The sequence below is a fragment of the Podarcis bocagei genome, assembly GCF_964188305.1.
Source record: "Podarcis bocagei genome assembly, chromosome: 9".
In the NCBI taxonomy this organism is placed as follows: domain Eukaryota; kingdom Metazoa; phylum Chordata; class Lepidosauria; order Squamata; family Lacertidae; genus Podarcis; species Podarcis bocagei.
Window position 1 is genome coordinate 53721785 of NC_138134.1, and position 17692 is coordinate 53739476.

Below are 17692 nucleotides of genomic sequence, written 5' to 3' on the forward strand. Positions count from 1 at the left end.
TCATCCAACTGAGCCCATAGTAACCTCTTCCAGCCATAATAAAGCCCCTAAACTGAAAATCTCTGGCTTTAGCTTGCTTTAGCTCAGCCGTTCCTGTTTGCTTGTTGAATGACTGTTCTGGTTATTCAGCAAGCACCATGAGAAATGTGGACTCACGTTGTACCAGATCTTTATAGTCCACAGCAGTAGCGCTGCTGGCTGTCTCTAGATTGCTTGCCGTGTTCCATCTCTGACTTCCCCCTGGGGGAGCTGATTTAACTGGCCTTCTTTCTTATGTGCTTCCCTGACCTGGAGGGCTAGAACTGTGTCCAGTAGACTGCCTGTAGTTCCAGTCTTGGCTTGTTTCAGCATATGTTCTTTGGTGCATCATTCTACAGAAACCATTGGATAGGCCTAGGAACTCTAGTTTGATTTGCTTTAGTGTTTCTTCCTGGCTCTGGCTCCAGAGCTGTTTTGCCAGCATGGTCCTGACAGCCCTCAAGTGGCAGATCTCAACTGTAAGCCTTTGTCAGCAGACACAGTGCAATATCTGCATGGTAGATCCGTCATAATGCTGCTTTATCTTGACAATGCCAAGTATGGCATTTGCTGTTCTGTTCTTCAGTGTGAGCTATGGAGTTGGATTTCTTTTTGCTGTTTCTTGGGTTTTTTTTGTGTGGGATTATTCTTTGTTGACTCTAGAAGATATAATGAGTCTGTAATAACACAAGAGACACAACCCTGGAAGGAGAAAGCCTAGATTCATCCCGTGGATCAGAGAAGTATAATTCACAAAATATTTATGTACTGCTGTATAAATAAAGGGGGAAGTGGAAGCTTATGAGACTTAGCAGAAAACTGACATGTCAGCATCAAATGTTCCCATAACCAAAATCAGTATACATTTTTCAAGAACAAGGATGTCTGATTCTTTCCCCCTCCTTATACCCTTAAACTTATTTCGAAATACACTATATTTCTCAATATACTAATGACAACACATCCCTTTGGAACTGCTTCCTTGTCCCTACATAGCAACTGATGTAAATGAAACCATTGTGGTACCTGACGTTCCCTGCATCTGATGCAGTCGATAAATGGTAACAAAGGAAAGGCAGCTATTGGCAGTCCACCTTCTAGCATTCTAAAATATCTCTGGACCCCAACTAGGCAATTACTGAAATAATAAAATGTTCAAAGGTCATGAAAAGAAGAGAAGGCCTTTTATTTCACATCAGGTATACAGTGACCCGTAATCAGTGTGCTGTGTCATCACTTCTAAATTAATTTGATGAGAATTTACATTCCGCCTTGCATAAATCTGTTTGAATGCCTAAGAGGTATACTAAAAAAAATAAAAATTGTCAGGCAGAGCCAAATGCCAATGTGCTCTCTTAAAAGCCCCAGCAACAACAGAGAAGTAGGCTTTTTTAATAAAGGACACCTGGAAAAATCTAGGAAGGGAAGGTTAATTGATGGCCAAAGTTAATGTCAGTTGAATTCATTGCAACTAGGTTGTCTTGTATTCCTTTGATGTTTCTGGGATCCCCAATTGTTGCTTGCTGAAGGTGCTTGCTTTTTGCTCACCTTGTGACAAAGAGCTTTTCAGCCAGAAAGACTTACATTGAGTTTAGTTAAAAGCTGTCAAGTGATATATTGGTGAGGGTTTTGGGTTGCAGTTTATGTTCTCAGTGAGCCTGAGTTGGATAGCTGGAACTAACATTTGTACAAATTGTGACTGACCCTAAGATTGGTTAATCTGCCTGCATGTTTTCATCTTTTAAAGCAGCAGTTGCTCCTATTTTTCTGTCTGTCTCTCCCAGCTACTAAAATATAAAACTTAGTTTCCAGAATGTTTTCAGCTCAAGGCAAGGAATCTGAAAGGACTTTCCAAATCACTTGTTCTGTCAGTCTAGCCCCTGAAAAATTTGGACTGCCTATTCCTTGACTTTGTTTGAAATGAGCACCACTGTGGGCCATCCTGTAGGTAAATTAATTGATAATGGGTGGAGTAGCGCATTTTCTGAGAATTTGCTCCTAAGACTACCCAATGAAACTTATAATATTGTACCTCCTGACTAGCAGCCTACCTTTTGTTACAAAGCACTCTGCCCTTCCCCTAGCCCTAGCCTTAATCTTACCACCCTTTTCACTGGGTATCTCGTTCACTCAGGAAACCAAGTCTCCCCACAATAGACCATGATGTATTTTGTTTCAAAGCTGTTCCATGGTGCAGTTTTCTCACTCAGGCTTCTAGCCTGCTCAACTTCATGGAGCCTTCACATAACCTAATAACACCTTTGCCTCCTCTTCTCAGTTCCCTTGCCTCTATCCATGTTTGTTATTTTTCCTTGGGCTGCTTAGGAACCTTAAGGAAACCCATAAGAAACTTCTACTTTTGAACCATATTGGAAGGGTTTTAGGAGCCCAAACTAAAGCTAGATATAAAGGCATAATGCAGTCTCTCCCGTGGTGTGGAATGCTTCTGGATAAAAGACTTCAAAATATCATTCCTCCACAGTTACACATGCAGACATGTGTGTTAAAGTGTGATTAGGCACATGTCCAGGCTTACTGTCGGGGAAGAGCTGTAGCTCATTGGGAAATCCACGTTCAGTCGCTTGCATCTCCTGGTAGGGCTGTGAAAGGCCTCTGAGAGCCATTGTTAGTCAATGTAGACAACACCAAGCAGTCAGTTCTGAGCCAGCTAGATAACTCATCTAACCCAGTACAAGGCAGCCTGTCAGGCATGCTTTGACTTTAATTTCATAACACACGTGAAAAGCATGAATGTTGGTTAAAACCCAGCATACACATTTGTCACACTGGGTATTAAAGACACACACCCTTCTATTCACATTGAAGCTGTTCGTTCTTGGAAGCAAAACTTAGTTTCTCTTAGAAGATTATAAGCTAATTTCTGGCATGAATTCAACCTTGGGTTGAATTGCTATAGCATCTTCTTTTATTAGGCTGCCAAGAGTATACTCAACATTAATACTGAAAGTACCAAGGCTTTATGTGGACACCATAATCTGGTGCATAAACCTTTATTATTTTGTAACAATCACATATATTTTTAGACCTTCGAAGGAAAGCTTACTTTGACTTCCTTATTTGCAGAACAACACAATATGGCAAGGGCAAGTCAGGATTAAAAAAACACAGTGGGGCCCTGTTTCTGATCTACTCTTAGGCAGCAAAACTTTCTGTTCATTTAGATCAGAGCGGGGACAATCCATGGGCCATACCAGCCCCCAGCCCCTGCTTTCCATGTGTCCTCTCAAGACCCCTCCCAATTTAGGAATTTAAAGATCTGCATTTTAAGAAATTAAAATGCACAATACTGCCTAAAAGCACAGCTAGGTCACATGCCCCCCCCCCCGCAAAAAATGGATCCAAGCTGGTTTAAGGGAAAATTCATCAGAATACAATAGTTCTCAAGAAACAACAGGATAGATATTGCTATGTCCGCCACTACTCAAACCAGCAGTGGAGAACGTTCTGGATGCAAACTAAATGAGAGTGTGTACACAGCCACAGAATATACACTACTATTGTGGCTTCTAAAATGTAATTATATTTTTTTTGAAAAAAATTAATTAAGCTACACATTTCACCCCTGGGATATTTCATCAAAACATTCACATGCATGCTTGGTAATTACTTCTATCCTGTCTATAAATTATGAAGTCGTCGCTATTGGCTCATTCATTATTTCAGTCAGAATGCCTCCAGAGGCATTTGCGTATTAATTTGAATTTCTAACCAGCCCCATTTGTAGGCTTAGAGTAAAAAAACAAAAACAAACCCTCCAACATCCAATAGCTAACAGTATCAAATATGCTAAAAATGGAGATTAAAAATATACAACCTAAAATTTTCCCATGCCAATCCCCAGTAACGGAAAGCATGCTTAGTGGAGTCTTAAATAGTTTGTGGGAAATTCATGTGTTCATACTTTAGCAAATCAGAGAGAGTGAATTCCCAAGACCAGAGATCGTCTGCTGAGCAAGCCCTTGCCAGACTTGTGTGATGGAGACCAAGGAGCTGCTTAAAGGGCTGCTTTCAGCAGTAGTGGTAAAGGAATGAATTATGGGTAAGGACTGTTAGAAGACTGGTAATACTCAGCGCCTTGGGTTAGGAACATGGGGAGCTGCCTGATGCCAAGTCAGACCATTGGTCTCTTTAGTCCACATTGACCAAGAGTGGATCATGAAGTTTTCTCTCCTTGCCCTACGTTGAGATGCTGACGATTGAACCCAAGACCTTTTGCATTAAAAACATGCACTCTGTGACTGAGCCTCAGCCCGTCCCAAAGTATGAGATTATGTTTGAGAGGCACACAAAGCCTCTGATGCTTCTGGTAATTCCCTTGACACGATTAGGCAGTGTTCTTTATACCAGATGTAAACTTCAAGCAGCACAGAACTCATTGGAACAGACTCTCTTTAGGGAGGGTGGTGGATGGTTGCTAGATCTCAGATTAGGAGGGAGGGTTACTGCTGTCTTTCAAGACTAGGCAAAAGGCATACTTGGCCATTGCCAGTAATGGTTACATTATTAAAGCAGGAGCAGTTTAAGTAAAACCACAATGATCATGCATATAAAGTATATCGTGTCTGTTTTGCCACTTAGCAGTCAGCCAGAAAGGTCCTCTGACATGTCCCAAAATGCTCCTTTCTTCATTGGGCAGTTGTTCCAGCCCTTTGACCATTTTGGTTGCCCCTTTTCTGACCCTTTTCCATATCTGCAGTGATCTTTTTAAATGTGACCAAAAAATGTACACAGTATTCCAAGTGTGGCTGCACCATAAATCCGCATGAATACATGGGAATAATACACTAATAAAAATGAAACAAACCAGAACAAAGGTGGCATTGGAAGGTCTCTTTTCAAATCACGGGAAGCCTAAAGTTTGTTATCTTAGAATCATAGAGTTGGAAGGTACCCCAAGGGTCATCTAGTCCAACCCTCTGCAATGCAGGAATCTTTAGCTCCAATGAAGCAGTTGGCAAGTCTATTAGGAGGATACTAAAGGAAGCTAGTAGACTTTGGTGCTTATAACAGCATTGAAGTAGTCTTGGGTATAAAACAGCTTTTCCTAACCGTCCACATATTTTAGACTACAGCTCCCATCATCCCTGACCATTGGCATACTTTGGCGGGGGCTGATGGGAGTTGTAGCCCAAAACATTGGAAGGTAGACTTCCGGGGGCGGCGCGAAACTGTAATGGCGGTCCTCTTCGAGCTCTGAAGAGGGGCTCCGCGGAAAAGGGTCGTTCGCTGCGGCATAGCGACGACCCATCAAGATAAACCACGGGTAGAGTGAGCCCGTGGCCGTGGGACTCGGCGGGCACCAGAAGCTGCTCCGAAAACACAGAAGGGACCCCGTAAGGAGACCCGGAGTGAAGGAGGGGTAGCGGTGCTGTGAGTTCATCGCTCTTTCCGCGGAAGTGAAGCCGCGCGGCCGTTGCAGATGAGCGCTGATCCTTCTTCCTAAAACCAACATCAAACTGCAAGTAACATACCCGTGAGTAAAGGGTCTAAAATTGGCAAAGAATTTGTTAAATTTGGCTGAAAACGGGAGACGAGAAAAGGGAAGTCCGTCTTCCGACATTGCTGACAAGATCAAAGCAAAGCTCTAAAAAGCGGAAAGCGCTTGAAACGGGACTGTGGGAAGTTTTAACTTTTTCGTGCTTTTAAATCTGCTCTTTTTCCTGCTGAATTGAAGGTGGAAAGGGACATTGACTAAAAGAAGGAGTGACAGGGACTTTTCTCCTACCTCCTTTTTTCTTTGGGTAGTATTTTTAAAGAGCCAGATCGTCGGGCTGCCGGAGAGGGAGACTGTGTCAAACTGCGGAAACAGTTGCAAAAACTTTGTAAGCGTAACTGATACATTTGAGCAGAAAGACTGGATGTGATACTGTTGCAAGCACCTCTTGTGAAACTTTGCTGAACTTTAAAAGGTGCTTTGGGGAATTTTGAGTCTTTGAAGGGACTGTTGGATTATCGAATTTACTGAGTTGAAATAATTTGGAACTTTAATGGCGGATTACTTCCTTCTTTGTCTTTGAAACCTGGTGGCACTCCCCCTACAGGGCTTTCGGATTATAAAATCCTGGGAACTGACTTTTGTTTTGAATTCCACTTCACTGGTTGTTTATAACTGAATTTGTCTCTCCCATGGAACAATAGACAATCTGACCTTGAACACTGACAGATGTGTAATGAGTGGTGCAGGGAGAACAAGAGCATCTAAAGCTAAGGAATCTAAAGAGGCCAAGGAAAAAGAAAAGGAAAGAAAACCAGCACAATTTGTACAAACAACACTGACCCAAGGACGCCGATCGTCGGTTCCAGCTGTACTGGTGACCCAAAGGGAACAAGGGGAAATAACTGAGAAGGCCACCGAGGAAGATATGGCAGCAGGTGGGTCAGATACACTATTAAAACAAATATTGGAGCAATTATCTAGTTTAAACCAGAAGGTGGACGACCAGTCTCTGAAGATAGATAAAGCGACTTCCTCGATTCAAAAATTGACTGATCAAGTTTCCCAGCACACGCAAGCCATAGAGAATTTGCAAGGAGCAACAGCGGAAAATCGGGAATTAGCTGGAGAAGCAATCCAGAAAGTGGGAGCCTTACAAAAAGAAGTTGAAGAAATAAAGGGAGAAGTTAAGCCCCTGCACAAACAGGTGGGTGAACAACAAGTTTATCTGTCAATGGTGGAACTGAAAAATCGCGAGAGTAACATCAAATTGAGAGGCATCCCGGAACTTGAACAAGGAGACTTGATTGGATACCTGACACAGGAATTCTCGAAGTTCTGGGGTTTAAAGGAAGATACAGATTTCAGGATTGTCTCGGCATATAGATTGGGAAGATTGGTAAGGAAAGACAGATTCAGAGACTGTTTGATAATTTTAAGATCAAAGGAAGAGAGAGACAAGATCCTAGGTCTTCACTTCAAAAAAGCAATTGAAATACAAGACAAAAGGGTGGAAATTTATAGAGATATTCCGAGACAGTTGCTGGACCTCAGAGCCACCTATACAGAACTAGCAAAATTGCTGAGACACAACGCAATTCCCTATAGGTGGGAGTTCCCACAAGGATTATCTTTCACCTACAAAGAAAGGAAGGTTAAAATTAGAACACCTGAAGATAACCAAAAGTTCCTTCACGACCACGGAGAAGATCTCCAAAAAGGAGTGGATTGGCTTCCAGGCTTACCAGCACCAATACTGCCTGGAAGCGGGCCAACGCCTGCACCCTCGGGATCTGAGCAAAAGGAAGACACCTCATCCTAAGAATATCTTAATTAGAACAGGATGTCTCTGCAGCTACTTAGTTGGAACATAAATGGCGGGAATTCTCCGGAAAAAAGAAGGAGGATATTTCATATCCTAAAAAAAGAACAATTGGATGTAATATGCCTTCAAGAAACACATGTGACTAGGCTCCATAGGAAAGTATTAATCAACAAAAGACTTGGCCAAGAATTTATCTCATCAGACAAAGTTAAAAAAAGAGGCGTTGTAATTTATGCAAAGGAGAACCTGTCACCAAAATTTCTATTCAAAGATGATCATGGAAGAATTCTCGCAATTGAAATTCAAACACAAGGGGAAAAGATTTTGATATTAGGAGTTTATGCGCCAAATGATGGAAAATCAGAATTCTATAAGAAGCTGCATGAGACAATGATGGACTATTTGGACTATTCCAACATTATTGTGATGGGAGACATGAATGGGGTGGTGTCTACAAATATGGACAAATCCCAAAATCAAAACTTAACAACAGACGGCAGACTCCCTAAAACCTTTTTTGAAATGACAGACAATATGGACTTGATTGACATTTGGAGGACAAGGAACCCCTTGGGTAAAGAAGGAACCTTCTTCTCTGAGGCCCACTTGTCATGGACATGAATTGACCAAATTTGGATATCTAGAGGGCTGGCCCCGAAAACAAGAAAAGTGGAAATCTGCCCAAAAACCTGCTCCGACCATAATGCCTTAAAAATGGAATTGAGACTTTTCCCAACTGGATCCTTCAGATGGAGAATGAATGACACCTTGTTAAGAGATCAAGAGATTGTTAAGAAGGCCCAAAAAACGCTAAAGGACTACTTTGAAATAAATTTGAACACTACGGTGGAGAAAAGAATAATCTGGGATGCAAGTAAAGCTGTAATGAGAGGGTTTCTGATACAACAGAATACAATAAAGAGAAAATTTTGGAATGGAAAAAAAGGAAAAAATTTTAGAGAAAATAAGTGAAGGAGAGAAAAAGTTGAGAACCAAACCGAAGTCAAAAGAGGTGCTAAGAGAGATCAAATTCCACCAAGCACAATATTCGAAACTGATCAATCAAGAGATTGAGTGGAAAATTAAACAAATGAAGCAGAGATCGTTTGAATCAGCAAATAAATGTGGAAAGTTGCTAGCTTGGCAGTTGAAAAAAAGACAAAAGTTAAATACGGTTACAAACTTGGAGATTCAAGGAAAAATAGTTCAGAAACCAGAAGAAATAAGAAAGTGCTTCCACAGATACTTCAAAGAGCTTTACGCACAGGGGCCTCAGAAAGAACTGGAAATAGATCAATTTTTGAGGATAAATGGACTACCTAAAATAAGCCAAGATAAAAGATCAATTCTTAACAGCAAAATAACTCAACAGGAAATTGAAGGTGCCATCCAGAACATGCAGCTGGGCAAATCTCCAGGCCCGGATGGACTTACCTCCAAATATTATAAGACTTTGAAGGACTTCTTGATACAAGCGTTGTTGGAGGTTTGTAACCAGATCATGGAGGGGAGAAAGGCACCGGAAACGTGGAAAGAAGCATTTATCACATTGATTCCCAAGTCAGAAAGGGAAAAGACTCAGCTTAAGAACTACCGTCCCATCTCACTCCTGAATGTGGATTACAAAATATTTGCAGACATTTTAGCAAATAGACTTAAAAATGTACTAAATGAAGTAATTCACAAGGACCAAGCAGGCTTTCTCCCTGGTAGACATATGTCTGACAACACCAGGAACATTATTGATATATTGGAGTTGTTGCGAATTAGAAACACAAGGGCTGCTTTAATCTTTATTGATGCGGAGAAAGCATTTGACAACATTTCTTGGATGTTTATGAAGAAAAACTTGAAAGGGATGGGAGTGGGACGGGGGTTTGAAAATGGATTAGAAGCAATCTATTCAGAACAAAAAGCTAAACTGATAGTGAATAATGTGGTATCGGAGGAACTCCAAATTGAAAAAGGGACACGACAGGGGTGCCCTTTATCCCCTCTGCTATTTATTTCTGTTCTGGAGGTATTGCTGAATATGATCAGGGAGGACCAGTTGGTGCAGGGTATAGTGGTCGGAGCGAAACAATACAAACTGAAAGCTTTTGCAGATGACCTAGTCATTACAGTACAGGAGCCAGAATCTAGTACAAAAAGAGTTCTTGAACTTATTTTGGAGTTTGGTCGGGTGGCGGGATTCAAGCTAAACAAACAAAAAACTAAGGTTTTGGTCAAAAATTTGACGCCTACAGAGATAGAGGGGTACCAGAAAGAGACAGAGCTAAGTGTGGTTAAAAAAGTGAAATACCTGGGGGTATCTTTGTCCACCAAAAACTTAAATCTATTCAAAGATAATTATGAAAAATGTTGGTCGGAGATTAAAAAAGACTTGGATATTTGGTCAAGATTGAAACTTACCTTGTCAGGCCGAATCGCAGCTATAAAGATGTGTGTTTTGCCAAAAATGTTATTTCTATTTCAAACCCTCCAGGTCGTGGACAGAATGGAATGTTTTGGAAAATGGCAAAAGGATATCTCTAAGTTTGTCTGGCAGGGCAAAAAGCCCCGAATTAAATTCAAAATACTAACTGACTCAAAAGAAAGAGGGGGGTTTGCCCTGCCGGATTTAAGGTTGTACTATGAGGCTGCAGCCTTCTGCTGGTTGAAGGATTGGTTTCTGTTAGAAAACACCGATGTCCTAGATCTGGAAGGGTTTGACAATGTTTATGGTTGGCATGCATACTTGTGGTATGACAAGGCGAAGGTTCATAAACTGTTTAAAAACCATATTGTCAGAAAATCAATTTTTGCCGTCTGGATGAAGTATAAGGACTTATTAGAAAGCAAGACCCCGAGGTGGTTATCACCAGTGGAAGCCAAGATTTCTAAAAAAAGGCCCAATATGGAGGCCTACTGGCCAAAATATTGGGAATTGATTGAAAGAGTTGGAGATAATTGGAAGCTCCAAAGCCAGGACAAACTAAAAAACAAGGTGCGAGATTGGTTACATTATGCTCAAATTCAAGAGGTATTTAAAATGGATAAAAAAGTGGGTTTCCAGTTGGAGAAATCGAAACTGGAGACGGAGTTACTAGAACCAAAGACTAAGGTACTTTCGAGGATGTATGACTTGCTGCTTAAATGGAACACACAGGATGAGACAGTTAAATCTGCTATGATAAAATGGGCACAGGATGTAGGACACAACATTATGTCTGAGGACTGGGAAAGGTTATGGAACACCGGTATGAAATTCACGGCATGTAGTGCCTTGAAAGAGAACATTATGAAAATGGTATACCGGTGGTACATGACCCCAGTCAAGTTGGCTAAAATATATCATCTTTCTGATAATAAGTGTTGGAAATGCAAGGAGGCAGAAGGGACATTCTTTCACCTCTGGTGGACCTGCCCGAAAGTAAAGGCCTTTTGGGAAATGATACATAATGAGCTGAAAAAGGTATTCAGATATACCTTTTCTAAGAAACCAGAGGCCTTTCTTCTGGGCATGGTGGACCGGAAGGTGCCAAAGAAGGACAGAACCTTGTTTATGTATGCAACCACAGCAGCTAGGATTCTTATCGCAAAGTTCTGGAAGACACCAGATTTACCCACACTGGAGGACTGGCAGACGCAGCTGATGACTGGCAGAATTCGAGATCTGAGCGAAGAAACAATGGAGGAGGACTGGAAAAAATTTAAGGACTATTTGCAAAAACATTATAAGTTGTTTGAATGTTAAGATTGCGCACGATTAAGAAACGTTATGCTTCTGCAATTTATCTTAAGTAAATGACAAAGTAAGTATTGATGGAAAAAAACGAGACAAATTAGAAACAAAATATTATGTTTATTAAGAGTGTTAAAACTAAATTACAAATTTTCGAAATTGGTAACATAATAAATTTAAAGGTATAATAAGATGGGAAACAAGATAACAAATTGCTGAACTGGCTAGAATAATGAATGCAATGCTGAGAGGATGTGAGGAGGTCCAAAAAATGAGCTGTCGAAGGACGTTATGAAAGTATCCTAACTTTTTCTTCTTTTTCTTTACTTTTCTTCATATATATTTAAAAAAAAATGTTTCTTGCATGTTGCTGTGTAAACAAATCTGTTAACCTATGGAAAGAAACGCAATAAAAAATTTTATAAAAAAAAAAAAAACAAAACATTGGAAGGTGGTAGGTTGGGGAAGGCTAATACAAAGAATGGTTCTGGTCTCATAGCACTTGTGTGGCTTCCATGCTAGTTTCCCTTGAGCATTGTTGTCAGTCATGTTGTGGAATGATGACAGGCCTGCATTTTGCTAAAAAGATGCATATCTGCCCAAATGGCCTACCTGCAGGCACACATGTTGATAATTAAGGAAACGGAGGTTCTTTTAAATTACTTTAGACATGCCAGCCTTCATTTTATGAGGCTTTCTATTCATGAGTTCATAGTACAAGGACTTCATAACCCAAGCTTTTGTTTCTCAAGTTGCATATGCTCACGTTGGACAGAGAGGAAGATCTGCTTTTATTCAGAGTTCAGTTTTCAGGGGAAGTGGGTCTGCGTGGCAAGCAAAGGTTAGGTTCCATCCAACTTTCTCTTTTGTGTGCATGTGTGTGTGTGTGTTCCATCTGTATAGATTTAATATAAGTTAAGAAAGCTGATTATGCAATCAGGGTTTTTCCTCTCAGAAAGTGAACAATATTAATGGTAAGGCTGAGAACATTAGCTTCAGTTTTACAACTGTGCCAGAACTTAGAGCAAATAAAACAATAGCCACATACACATGCTTTCCATCTGTTACGCTGTCGTTGCCATTTATGTAGTCACAGTGATAGCAGATGAAATAGGCTGTCATCCAGAGCTCCATTGGGCTCTGATGCTCCCAGAGAGCTTTGCATTTAGCAGGGAATGCGCAGTATCCTCAGAGTTAGGAAGCAGGGCTCATTTCATCCCGTTCTGCTGAAAGACCAGCTCTATCAGGCCTCCCTCTCCCTCAAGAGTCCCCTGACAGCAGCTATTCCATCAGGCTGCCTCAGTAGGAAAGATGCAGTTTGCAAGAGATATTTAAAAGTATCTGTAAAGTTAAAAGCAAATAATTACAGCATTTATTTAAAAAACCCAATAAAAATCAATGATAAACTAATAATGATGATGATTGATGTTTGAGATTGTAAGCATCCAGGCAGGGTCTTATTTTTATTGATTGTATGTAAGATTGCATGGGAGCCTTTTTGGCTGAAGAGCTCTAAATAAATAAGCGTATTCCTGCCAGTATTGGGCTATGCCTCCTTATACCGTGGCATAGAACAGGCATGTCCAACTCCCAAGAGACTGCAATCTACTCCCAGCATAAAAAAACTGGCAGTGATCTACCCATTGTCATTGGAGGGAGGAGGAGCGTTGTTGAGCTTTTGGGGGGGAGGATTGCACAGAGTTTGTAAGCTTTTCCCCCGTAACTTTTTGTACACAATAAGGATTCCGCAATCTATCAGGATCAGCTGGGGATCTACAGGTAGATCACAATCTACTGGTTGGACATCCCTGGCATAGAAGATTCCCCAGCAAAGCATTAAACTGATCCAACTCCTGCTTGAGCAAAGCTTCATGATTATAACATTGGAAATTTTCGTGTTCTCCTGGAGTTGCTGGGTTGATAAAACAGTGGGAGTTTAGTAAACATTTGTTTAAAATATACAGCCTGGAAGAACCCTGTTTAGCATCTTGATTAAGTATCAAGGTATGATAGGAATAAATATTGTCACTTTTCAAAGTATTTTTTAATTCTACTCTTCCACCAACTTTCAACGCAGTTTACAGATTAATAATAATAATAATAATAATAATAATAATAATAATAATAATAAGCAATCCCTCAGGCATGCAATATGAAGGACATCACACGAAAGAAAAGCAGAGAGAAGGAAAAAAGCAATTTCCAGTGCCTATCATAGAATCATAGAGTTGGAAGAGACCACAAGGGCCATCGAGTCCAACCCCCTGCCAAGCAGGAAACACCATCAGAGCACTCCTGACATATGGTTGTCAAGCCTCTGCTTAAAGACCTCCAAAGAAGGAGACTCCACCACACTCCTTGGCAGCAAATTCCACTGTCGAACAGCTCTTACTGTCAGGAAGTTCTTCCTAATGTTTAGGTGGAATCTTCTTTCTTGTAGTTTGAATCCATTGCTCCGTGTCCGCTTCTCTGGAGCAGCAGAAAACAACCTTTCTCCCTCCTCTATGTGACATCCTTTTATATATTTGAACATGGCTATCATATCAGCCCTTAACCTCCTCTTCTCCAGGCTAAACATGCCCAGCTCCCTTAGCCGTTCCTCATAAGGCATCGTTTCCAGGCCTTTGACCATTTTGGTTGCCCCCCTCTGGACACGTTCCAGTTTGTCAGTGTCCTTCTTGAACTGTGGTGCCCAGAACTGGACACAGTACTCCAGGTGAGGTCTGACCAGAGCAGAATACAGTGGCACTATTACTTCCCTTGATCTAGATGCTATACTCCTATTGATGCAGCCCAGAATTGCATTGGCTTTTTTAGCTGCCACGTCACACTGTTGGCTCATGCCAAGTTTGTGGTCAACCAAGACTCCTAGATCCTTTTCACATGTACTGCTCTCAAGCCAGGTGTCACCCATCTTGTATTTGTGCCTCTCATTTTTTTTGCCCAAGTGCAATACTTTACATTTCTCCCTGTTAAAATTCATCTTGTTTGTTTTGGCCCAGTTCTCTAATCTGTCAAGGTCGTTTTGAAGTGTGATCCTGTCCTCTGGGGTGTTAGCCACCCCTCCCAGTTTGGTGTCATCTGCAAATTTGATCAGGATGCCCTTGAGTCCATCATCCAAGTCGTTGATAAAGATGTTGAATAAGACCGGGCCCAAGACAGAACCCTGTGGCACCCCACTAGTCACTCTTCTCCAGGATGAAGAGGAACCATTGATGAGCACCCTTTGGGTTCGGTCAGTCAGCCAGTTACAAATCCACTGAGTGGTAGCATAGTCAAGACCGCATTTTACCAGCTTCTTTACAAGAATATCATGGGGCACCTTGTCAAATGCCTTGCTGAAATCAAGGTAGGCTACATCCACTGCATTCCCTTCATCTACCAGGCTTGTAATTCTGTCAAAAAACGAGATCAGGTTAGTCTGACATGACTTATTTTTCAGATAAGTTCTTTGAATGACCAGCTGGGATGGAAACAATTCAGCTAGCCTGATTGAATGGCTTCTGCTCAGTGGGCAGTGGAAAGCATTATACATTTTCGAAGCACATCTTGACTTTCACAGGTACAAACCAAGTAAATGGTGCTGTTTCCTGCCCACCTGCTTCAGTGTGTACCACCCTCCTCTACCCCTATCCCCCCTTCCCCTGCATTCAGATTATATGCCTATGTGAAGGTCTGTGCACACACAAAGGATTATGGGCAATGTTTCTCTGCATTCAAGGTAAACTGCATTCTGGGTAGGCAGATAATGGGGCATTGCTTTGAAATGCTCCCGTCAACTTGCACCCTTCAATGGCAAGTAGCCCTGTTCTTTCTCTGGCCATGTTTAAAAAGGCAGCTTCCCATTGGAGATCCTGAGAGATACAAAGGAAGGGGCTGACGGCATTGGATTGGCATCTGTCTGTGGCAGAAGAAGAAGAGGAGGAGGAGTAGTAGTAGTAGTTTGGATTTGATATCCCGCCTTTCACTCCCTTTAAGGAGTCTCAAAGCGGCTAACATTCTCCTTTCCCTTCCTCCCCCACAACAAACACCCTGTGTGGTGAGTGGGGCTGAGAGACTTCAAAGAAGTGTGACTAGCCAAGGTCACCCAGCAGCTGCATGTGGAGGAGCAGAGACGCGAACCCGGTTCCCCAGATTACGAGACTACCGCTCTTAACCACTACACCACATTGCAGGAGTGTGGAACTTGTGGCTTTCCAGATGGGTGTTGGACTTCAACACCCTTCAGCCTTCACTATTGACCATGCTGGTTGGAGCTGATGGGAGATGCAGTTCAACAGCATTTGGAGGGCTAAAGGTTCCCTGCCCCTGGCGTAAGGCATTCCTGAAAATGAGCCTATTGTTATTTCATAGAATTACAGAATTGGAAGGGACCTTGAGGGTCATCTAGTCCAACAGCCTACAATGCAGGAATCTTTCACCCAACATGGGGCTCAAATTCCACAACCCTGAGATTTAGTCTCATGCAGGGCTTAATGTGGGAGGCAGGGGGGCCAGAGCCCAGGGCACATAATTTTGAGCGGCATGAATGAGGCGCCCCCATGCAGGAATCCTCGTACTGCCCTGTATGCCGCTACTCTAGCCCAAGTTAAGCAAACTTAAGCCCCATTGTAATAAATGTGTTACAACTCTTTATCTTAGCTTGGTTTGGGATGTAATTTTACATCCAGTTGTACATGATTGATTTGCGTGCAGGCCTAAAGCCATTTGTTAAAAAGCTTGTGCAGTCTGGTTGGCAGAAACAAACATCACTTTGTTAGTGTTTGCATCACTACTTTAACTAAAGTTCCATGTGCACAGAAACCAACAAAGTCTAGCTTAACATTTGCATCCATCTGGGAGCAATATTATGGTACTGTTTCTACAAACAGTTGTGCCATTGAAATTAATGTAAAACAAGCTTCCACTATTGTTGAATAAATACTGTAAACCTCTCCTTATGTTAAATAAACGTAAGCCTCTACTTATGATAGATTAATCTAAGTTTATATTGGATTGGTGGAACTGGCATAACTAGCACAATCATCGAAAAGTCCTGGCTAAGAGATGGGTCTGAGGCAATGAATAATCTAATTAAATACAATTGCCCAAAATTTATACAGTATTACAGATACAGCACAAATCACCCACCTCTTAACAGCCCTTAAAGCCTGCAAAACTGTAGGATATGTTACTAGATCATTGGTTAGCTTGTGCTTGTTCTTTATAAATAGTGTCTAATTAGCCGGGATAATGAATTCAGTCCATTCAGCAAAATACTTCTGTTTCAGCTTGCAGATTTAAATTTAACCCTCCCCCCCAACACATATCCAGTGCTTTAGGGAGCAGCTATAGATTGTCCATTATGATTTTAACAAACAGACAACATGTTTCTTGTCTTCTGTTGAATCCCAAAAGCAACCTTTGTCAGTAAGACGCGTAACAAATCAACTTGTGTACAGCTGCAGAGCATTTGCTTTAAGGATACTGATGCTGGCAAAACTTGCAACTTCTGCCCATGTGGTAAGGCTAGAATTTGTGGGGGTGCATAATATTAGAATGAACACACACCCTGATGGGGCAGGCATTGGTAGCTGGCACATAACCATTTCATCAACATCAAAGCATTTGTGGAAGTCACTGACATTGCCGGGAGCAACCACTGCACAATTGCAATCACACCGCTCCAGAGAGCATCAGAATTGGGTGATAGTCGCTTTCTATACAAGTTTTCATTCAGGCACCCTTTGAGTAAGTGCATGCATTGGGAGAAAATAATAAAGCGTGCTTTGGAATAATTAGGGTGTCAACCTGGAAATATATAAAAAAAAATGCTAATGTCCTTGTATTTCTAGATCCACAAGTAGTTGTTTAATTTCTTCAGGAGCATGAGCATTTGTTTAAAAAAAGAAGAGAGAGGAAACATGAAATGCTTAATGCATAAATAGTGTCAAAATGTGAGAGAAACATAAGCCTTCATGGCATTATGTAGTTCTTAATATTTTGTATGTTTTCTCACTAATAGAAAGACTTCTGCAGCTTAAAAATACCTTATTTTCTGAGCCAAATGGGTGTTTACTGATTTGGCTTTGCAGTACCACTTAGTAATTGTCATGCTGAATCTATTTTGTATTCATGTGGGTGACATATGTTGTTGTTGCTGTTTAATAGAAATTCCACAATTACCCTAAACTCTGATTGTATTTCAGAACATTTCATATATTATAGATACCATTTCTAAAAGGTATTACCATCCTCATAATGCAATCCTATACATACTGGAAGTTAGTTCCAGCCTCAGAACCCAGTACAGTGGTACCTCGGGTTAAGAACTTAATTCGTTCCGGAGGTCCATTCTTAACCTGAAACTGTTCTTAACCTGAGGTACCACTTTAGCTAATGGGGCCTCCCGCTACTCCGTGCCACCGCCGCACGATTTCTGTTCTCATCCTGAAGCAAAATTCTTAACCTGAGGTACTACTTCTGGGTTAGTGGAGTCTGTAACCTGAAGCGTCTGTAACCTGAAGCATCTGTAACCCGAGGTACCACTGTACTGTATACATGTGAACAGCTCTGAGAGTGCGCCTCTCTCTCTCTCTCTCTCTCTCTCTCTCTCTCTCTCTCTCTCGTTGAATAGTGAGGTAAAATGCCAGTAAGAATGAATGAATACTGGTTTGCAACGTCAATTGGT

At 41.4% G+C, this 17692-nt stretch overlaps 1 protein-coding gene and 1 long non-coding RNA gene across 2 annotated transcripts in view; both read left to right on the forward strand.

Annotated features, from left to right (window-relative positions):
• The window catches only part of LOC308594797, a 79276-nt gene that overhangs the window by 35923 nt on the left and 25661 nt on the right, over positions 1–17692 (forward strand). The gene's annotated exons all lie outside the window — the stretch shown is intronic.
• Positions 1–17692, forward strand: part of ARSJ (arylsulfatase family member J) — a 39041-nt gene that overhangs the window by 19007 nt on the left and 2342 nt on the right. The gene's annotated exons all lie outside the window — the stretch shown is intronic.